The sequence below is a fragment of the Papio anubis genome, chromosome 13, assembly GCF_008728515.1.
Source record: "Papio anubis isolate 15944 chromosome 13, Panubis1.0, whole genome shotgun sequence".
NCBI lineage: Eukaryota > Metazoa > Chordata > Mammalia > Primates > Cercopithecidae > Papio > Papio anubis.
This window is the reverse complement of record NC_044988.1, coordinates 2,067,187-2,075,403: the sequence shown is the minus strand read 5'-3', so window position 1 is coordinate 2,075,403 and position 8,217 is coordinate 2,067,187. Positions and strand designations below refer to the sequence as shown.

At 49.3% G+C, this 8,217-nt stretch overlaps 1 protein-coding gene across 3 annotated transcripts in view; it reads left to right on the top strand.

Moving 5' to 3' along the window:
- The first annotated feature begins 1,303 nt into the window (after positions 1-1,303).
- The window catches only part of CDC14B (cell division cycle 14B), a 160,969-nt gene continuing 154,055 nt past the window's right edge, over positions 1,304-8,217 (top strand). For 2 of the 3 annotated variants that reach the window (XR_001895462.3, XM_017949313.3), the window contains exon 1: positions 1,304-1,928. The gene's annotated coding sequence lies outside the window, so the exon portion shown is untranslated. The remainder of the gene's footprint in view (positions 1,929-8,217) is intronic. The other variant, XM_021927742.2, reaches the window with a different exon arrangement.

Sequence of the window (8,217 nt, the reverse complement as noted above, 5' to 3'; positions counted from 1 at the left end):
GCTTTCTTGGCCGCCCCTACAGACAAACATGTAGACCTTTTTAAATTTAAGGCCTTCACTGATGTCCTTAGGGGAAACAGAGGAGGAATGAATAGGAGAATCAACCTTAAGAAAAAGTGCTTACGGAGCTGCTCATCTCTAGCTTCAGACACAACCCCCCTACTTCCTTATTTAGCAGTGCTTAAGGCAAAAGCCCACAACAATTGAAGTCAAAGAGCCCCTTCCTGAGGTGCTCTATGAAAATTTGCATTTCTGAGAGGCTTCCAAGGGGACTGACTCAAATTCATCTTTCTCTTCCCCAGGCTGGCAGTTAACTGCGGAACTGCAGGATAAAACGTTCAAGCGCTGGTGAAAAATAGGGACAGCTTGCAGATGTAAAATTGGGGGCCATGAAATCTTAACACTGCTTTCCAATCTTCTCACCCTTTTAGATGCTACCATGGACGTTTGTTTAAAGGCCCTCCAAAATGACAGTTTTTGGTTAAGTTCCAGGAAGATAGGGCATTATTTTAATCCAGTAGAAAAAGAAGAGGATATGACCCTACAGTGTGCCAGATAAAAAATTCAAGGACTAAATTTGCCCCTTGCGTCAATACTTCACGATATAATCGGACCTGTCGACACCTCGGTATACATAGCAATGAGTGTATAAAATTACTGAATTAATGTGGGTGCTGGATTCCGAGATGAGAAACTGAGGTGCAAACCACCACGGTATATTGTGGTTCCACGGAAGTTTTATCGGGTCCTTAAGAAGCCCTTGCTTGGCCTCTTTGAACATAGGTCGATAAATAGAGCGTAGTTGTTTAAGTAGTTCTACTAAAGTTCTGAAATTAACTCTACGTTAAATGTATACAGCTGCAGGTAATGTACTTTAAATGTATACAGCTGCAGGTAATGTACTCAGGCCATACTCTCCCAAGCAGGCAGCCATGGCAAAAGTCCCTTTCTCTTGGCGCGAATTACAAGGAAATTCAAGAAATGCTTTAAGATATATACATGCCAAAGACCTGGAGTTAAGTTACGAGGGTGGGGCTGTGTAAATGTTTGGTGACTCACTAAAGGAAGTTGGGATGTGGGGTGCTGGCACCCGGAGCACACAGAAGAAACAGAAGTTGGGGGGCTGGCGAAGGTCGCTAGCACACTTTATCTCTGATTGGCGGAAGCCCTCAGAGTTTTCTTTATGGCGTCACCGAGTACCTGCCTGTAGAAAGGCCCCGTCTCCGTGACGTCACGCCGCGCTGGCCAATGAAAGGCCTCAGTCTGCGGGCCCCGAGGAGGGTTGTGGGCCCTTTTTTGTGAATGAAGCGCCACGGAACAGCCCTCCTGGGGTCCCCACGAGCCGCGTCCGGCTGTGCCCCGGCGCCTACGCAGCAGCGCTCGCGGCCGCGGTGGGCACGCACGGTTACCCCGGGCAGCCCCAGCCGCCAGCGGCAGCCCAGTCGCCTCGGCCGCGCCAGCAGGCTGCGGGCACCTGGGGGCGGGCTGGGGGCGCCGGCCGCGGCAGGAGGCGCTGTAGAGAGGGCTGCGGCGCGGGTCCCGCGGCGGCCGCGGGAGGGAGCGGGGCAGGCGCTGTGGGCCGGAGAAACCATCGCCTCCGGCTCCTACGCGACCGCCTCCCGCCGGGCTCCGCCGGCGCCCGCCGTCCCCGCAGCGCCGCTCTGCGCCCGCCGCCCCGAGCGCCCGCGCGGGGCTGGCGGGAGCCTCGGCGGGCGCGCGGGCGCCGCGAACCATGGTCGTAACCCCTGACGGGCCGCGGCCGCCTCCATGAAAACGGAAAAGCGAGCGGCGGTCGAGCTGGGCCGCCGCGCCCCCCTGCTCGCGGCGCTGCTCGTCGACCTCGCCGGGAGTGAAGAAGATCCGCAGCTCCACGCAGCAGGACCTGCGCCGCCGGGACTCCCAGGACGACGTGTACCTGGACATCACCGGTGAGCCGGCCAGCGGGCGCGCGGAGGGCCCCGGACGGCCGCACCCGGCGCGGGGCCCTGGCCCACCCCTCCGGGCTGCCCGGGGCCTCCGGGGCCGGGCCGAAACACTTTCGCCCCCACCCCCTTAAACGCCCCGGCCGCCACACCCCCTTTGGGAGCCTGGCTCCTGGGGAGCGCCCCCCGCCCCGAGTTTCTAGCTGCGTGGGCTGCGAGCTATAACTTTAGCCGGTGCACCCTCCTCCACCGGCGAGATGGACCGAGGGTCACCTTTCTAAGTTACAGGCGTCAGCCTGGCGTCTCGAACCTGCCGCTGCTCCCCGCGGGCTGCTTCTGAGTTCCTGTGGATTCCGCCTCCAGGGGTTGCGAGTCCGGTTGGCCCTCGGGCGAGTCACAACCTCTCAATCAGCCCCAGAGGATTCCCCGAGCGCGCTGACCGCGCCTGGCACGGGAGCTGCCCCTTTTTGGCGTTGGCCAAACCCCCGCTGCTCCGTAGCCTTGGGACCCCGGGGGCGCCGCGTTGCCCGTCCGGCGCGGAAGCCCGAGCCCCGCCCCCTAGCGCGCCCCCGCCCCCTAGCGCGCCCCCGCACGCCTCCGCCTCCCGGGGTCCGCTCCCCGCCGGGGCCTCGAGAAGGAAGGTGTCACGTTGATGGCATTCGAGCCAGCCGGCAAGATGAATGCCCGGGTTGTCACTTTTGAGAAATCCCAGCCAGCCAGAGCAGGTAGCCAAGCAGCCCTTCGATAACTGTTCTGTTAGTGCTGATTCGACCGTTCCTGGAGACTCATAAATCCAATTTGGCAGCTGTTAGGTTTGCTGGGATTGACAGTGACGCGTGTAAAGGCATTAAATGTGATGATGTATGTGCCAACGCTGTGTAAACAGCAGAGCTGTCCACGGTTTTGAGGGAATTGGCAGTCTGTTTTCAGTGGCGGGGAATGTGCCAGCCTCGGTGCGTGGCGTTAATAAGAACTGTTTCCCGCCCCTAGCCTTTGATAAACCAGGTAAGCTGGAGTGGCGAGAACATTAAGTTGAAGTGTTGAGACAAACAGACGTTTAGGATAAATAATATTCTAGGTTCATAGACACTCTGGAAACTAAGGTCCTTTTGAAATGAAGCTGAGAGCAGAGCAGGTTTCTCGGCTTTGGTGGATGGCCCTTGGGAACCAGAGCGGGCAGAGGAAGGGGTTGCCCTGAGTACCCAGTCCCCCCCCCCGCCCGCCGACAGCTACGGGACGGGGGTGGGGGGGGGGTGTGCGGGAGGTGAAGCCTGCTGAGGCTGAGAAGCTAGGTCCCTCCAACGTTGTGCACTTCCCAGAAGAGGGCCTCACCGAGGACGGGTGGGGCTGGGAGCGGGTGGGCCTACACGTAGTTTCTGCCCGTTATTATTTATACCTCTTCAAAGGATCTGTGTTGAATGGAATTTAATTTTAAGACAATTAATGCATGTGCATGGTGCAGAACTCCAATTCTAAAGGTGCACAGGAGTACTTACAGAAAAGTTGGTCTCACAGCCTCCAAGTGTCCTTCTCTAGAGGCAACTACTCTTCCCAGTTTCTTGTGAAGCCTTCCAGAAATAGACTGTGCATGCATCTCTATATGCTATATATTCTTTACCATACACGTGCGAGTAGCACACAACATGTTGTGTTGCACATTGTTCCATTTTCATAGTGTTTCTTATTAGAATGACTGTTCTGAGTTGGTGCATACAAGACTGGCTTGATTTTAATTACCGCTTCGGCCAATGTACATACGGTTTTATGAATGAAACCATTAACGAGTACGTATGGATTTAAATGTATATGTAGATTTAAAATTTTTTTAACCTATTTAGACAGTCCCTGTTGATGAACATTTAGGTTTTCAATCAGAAGGTTTGTGACAGCAAAGTCATTGGAGTAAATCTTTCTCCTTGATGGAGATCAAATATGATGTGGCTAGCCTTCGTCAGGCAGTCACCAATTGATTAACTTCAGAAAAATATAACCAAGCAGAATACTGAGGAGAGGTGCATTATATGAAATAAAAATGCTATCAGAGGGCGGGCAACCCTCTTGGGTCCCCTTCCACGCTGTGGAAGCTTTGTTCTTTCACTCTTCACAATAAATCTTGCTGCTGCTAAAAAGAAAAAAAAAAAAATCCTATCAGATTGCAAGCCCTAATAATGGAAGGGTCTAGCTTTAATGTAACGGAGCTCCAGGGGAGTAAAGGTTATAGTTACCTTTCCCTGTGACTTCTCTAGGTCACAGTGATAGTCCTCAGTGATAGTCTGCAGTGTGATATACAAGGCCAATTAAAGTATCTTCAGATACAGAGTTTAGATTACTTTTTATAGGGCTTTTGGGGGAAGGCTTGAGGCCTGTCCTCAGCAAAAGGCAACTGGTCCTTTCCTTCCCAATGTGTTTTTCCCTCTATTATTGTTTTCTTAATTTAAAAAGCAGTGCATGCACACTTCTAAAAAGTCAAACATTGTCAAATGAGTTTTTTCTTTTTTTTTTTTTAGACGGAGTCTTGCTCTGTTTCCCAGGCTGGTGTGCAGTGGCTCAGTCTCGGCTCTGCCTCCTGGGTTCAAGGAATTCTCCTGCCTCAGTCTCTCAAGTAGCTGGGAATACAGGTGCCTGCCACCACGCCTGGCTAATTTTTGCATTTTTAGTAGAGACGGGGTTTCACCATATTGGCCAGGCTAGTCTTGAACTCCTGACCTTGTGATCCGCCCGCCTCGGCCTCCCAAGGTGCTGGGATTACAGGTGTGAACTTTCACCTGGCCTATCAAATGAGTTTTATGGAATCTCCCTCCCTTGGTAATGTTTTTCCTCCTTCAGTTTTCTGTGCACATTCAAGTTTCTGGAAATTGTGCCTTATCAGCAAGATTAGTTCTCTTTTTTTTGAGACGGAGTCTCGCTCCATTGCCCAGGTTGGAGTGCAGTGGCGCTATCTGGGCTCACCACACCCTCTGCCTCCCAGGTTCAAGCAGTTCTCCTGCCTCAGCCTGCTGAGTAGTTGGAACTACAGGTGCATGCCCATGTCCAGCTAATTTTTGTATTTTTAGTAGAGATGGGGTTTCACTATGTTGGCCAGACTGGTCTTGGACTCCTGACTTTGTGATCCTCTCCAGCCTAGACCTCCCAAAGTGCTGAGGTTATAGGCGTGAACCACTGTGCCCGGCTGATTATCTTTTGATGGCTGCAATGTATGGCCAAATCATGATTTATTTAGTAGTAATAAATAGATGGTTATTTGGGAGTTTTCCAGTCCCTATTGCAAACATCTGCAGTAGCATCAATGTATGTGTCTGTCTATATGTGTGACTGTATCTATAGAATGTATTTCTAGAAGTGAAAATGTCAGGCCAGAGTACATATGGACTTTATCCATTCCTCAGTGGACTTTTTGACTATTAGGAATAATGCTGCTGTGAACATTCATATACACGTTGTTGCATGGACATGTTTTCAGTATAACACCCAGAAGCAGAATGGCAGGATCACATGGTATCTCCATGTTTAATGTTTTAAGGAACCGTCAGACTCTTTTTGCAGAGTGGCTACACCACCAGCGTTCCTGCAAGCAGTGTACCAATTATTCCACATCCTTGCCAACACTTATTATTGGATTGACAAGATTCTTTCACAGTGGAGTAGGCTTGTAAAAATTAATGCATGTTGTCACTTCTGTCCACCCTGCCCTTCAATACATCATTTTTTAACTTAGTCCCTTGACATTTTTATTGCAGCCTATTTAATCTGTAAATTGAATTCCCATAGATCCCAGGATACTTCATGTGTGTGTATTTAATATAGGATGCTTAATGCCTATTTTTTTTCCTGTTGTCATTTGTTATATATCACTATTGTTTAGTATCTAGCCACCCACACCCCTATACTGGGCATTTACTCTTACTAGGAGCAGACTAAGGGGTTTAATTCTCATTCCAATCCCATCCACCTCTCACCGAGCCATTCATTCACCTCTTGCCATGTGCAATGACATGAATTTTTTTACTTGAGCTGTACTGCTAGTTCAGTTTCAGTCTACCATGAAAACAAAAGGTCATAAAGACAATGTAGGCCGGGCGCAGTGGCTCATGTCTGTAATCCCAGCACTTGGGGAGGCTGAGGCAGGTGGATCACCTGAGGTCAGGAGTTCGAGACCAGCCTGGCCAACGTGGTGAAACCCCTTCTCTACTAAAAATACAAAAATTAACTGGGCATGGTGGCATGCGTCTGTAGTCCCAGCTACTTGGGAGGCTGAGTCAGGAGAATCTCTTGAACCAGGGAGGTGGAGGTTGCAGTGAGCTGAGATTGCGCCACTGCACTCCAGCCTGGGTGACAGAGTGAAACTATACCTCAAAAACAAAGCAAAACAAAACAGGCAGTGTAAACTGTAAGCGTTAATGCTAAAAAGATGCTGAGTACAGATCAGAATGAGCTGTTACCAGTCTAGGAAACTGGAGGAAGTGGGGAGGTTGAGCAGGGTTTTCAAGGAAAAAATACTAGATTTTTCTATGAACCTCCTTAATGTCATCAGAGGCCCTGAATCTCTATACTGTTCACTTGCTGCCCAGGCTGGAGGTAGTGGAAAAATCTCGCTCACTGCAAGCCTGCCTCCGGTTCACGCATTCTCCTGCCTCAGCTCTTCCCAAGTAGCTGGGACTACAGGTACCGCCACCACGCCCAGCTACCTTTTGTATTTTTAGTAGAGACAGGGTTTCACCGTGGTCTCAATCTCCTGACCTTGAGATCTGCCCGCCTTGGCCTCCCAAAGTGCTGGGATTACAGGCGTGAGCCACTGCTCCCGGCCCAGAGGTCTGAATCTTTATCTCTATTTTCCCATCCCTTAAATAGGGACCTCCATTCATGGCAGTGTACTTTTTCCTTTCCACAGGAAAAAAAAATTGAAAGACTCTAACAGTACTGCATATATCTATGTTTGATAATTTATAAGATGTAATAGTTGGTGCAGCACTTCAATTTATTTTACTATTTTTATTTTTAAAATTTCTGATTAGACTGGGAGCAGTAGCTCACGCCTATAATCCCAGCACTTTGGGAAGCCCAGGTGGGCAGATCGCTTGAGCCCAGGAGTTCAAGACCAGCCTGGCCGACATGGCAAAACCCCTACTCCAGAGGCTGAGGTGGGAGAATCACTTGAGCCTGGGAGGTCAAGGCTGCAATGAGCTGTGTTCGTTCCACAGCACTCTACCCTGGGCAAAAGAGACATAGTGAAACCCTGTCTCAACAAAAAAAAAAAGGAAAGAAAGAAAAGAAAAATTCGGATTAGTAAAGAATATTGGTGCCGGCGCGGTGACTCACGCCTGTAATTCCAGCACTTTGGGAGGCCAAGGTGGGTGGATCACCTGAGGTCAGGAGTTCGAAACCGGCCTGGCCAAGATGGTGAAACCCTGTCTCTACTAAAAATACAAAAATCAGCTGGGGCTGGTGGCGGATGCCTGTAATCCCAACTACTTGGGAGGCTGAGGCAGGATAATTGCTTGAACCCAGGAGGCGGAGGTTGCAGTGACCCGAGATCGTGCCACTGTACTCCCTCCTGGGCGACAAGAGCAAAACTGTGTCTCAAAAAGAAAAAAAGAATATTAGTAATAGCCACTGGGTCTGCCATGATCTAACTTTTAAAGACTGTCTGTATTATCACAGCAAATAATTTTATTGGAGAAACACTAATTGAGGTCAAGATTGTCATTTTAAAGCACTGATTAATGGTGATATATTGGATACTCATCAAATAAACAAATACGGCGTTGTCTCCTCCCTCCCTCCTTTTTAGGATCTTTAAAATTCACAGCAGACATTAGACAGGGAAAATTTATTCATTAATTCAAGAAGTATTTATTGCATGCTTACTATGTAAAATAGTCATGCATATTCATTGCAGTGATGGAAGTATATTTTTCTTGATAGAAAAGGAATGCTGTTATGTAGAACACTGAGTCAAGGAGAAAAATTGCTTTTTCTTCAAGAGTTTTGTGTTATAGTAGATTATTCGGTTTCAGGAATCGAAGCCCGTCATAGTGTGTAGTGTGCGTTTTTCTTCTTGCCTGTGTCTTGGTTCTCTACTTACACTTAAATATGTCTGTAATGTGAATTTGTTTTCTTGATTTCTGTGCTTGCTTAATTCTTCAGCATCTTCACTTCTGATATTCATGTTAGTTATCTGCTTTAACTCTAATTCCTTAGGCACTCCAACACCACATGCAGGCAACGATTTGACGGTTTCAAATGTCACTCCGTACTTAAGTGGACATACAGGGTAGTTGGGTGCAGACATGAAGGG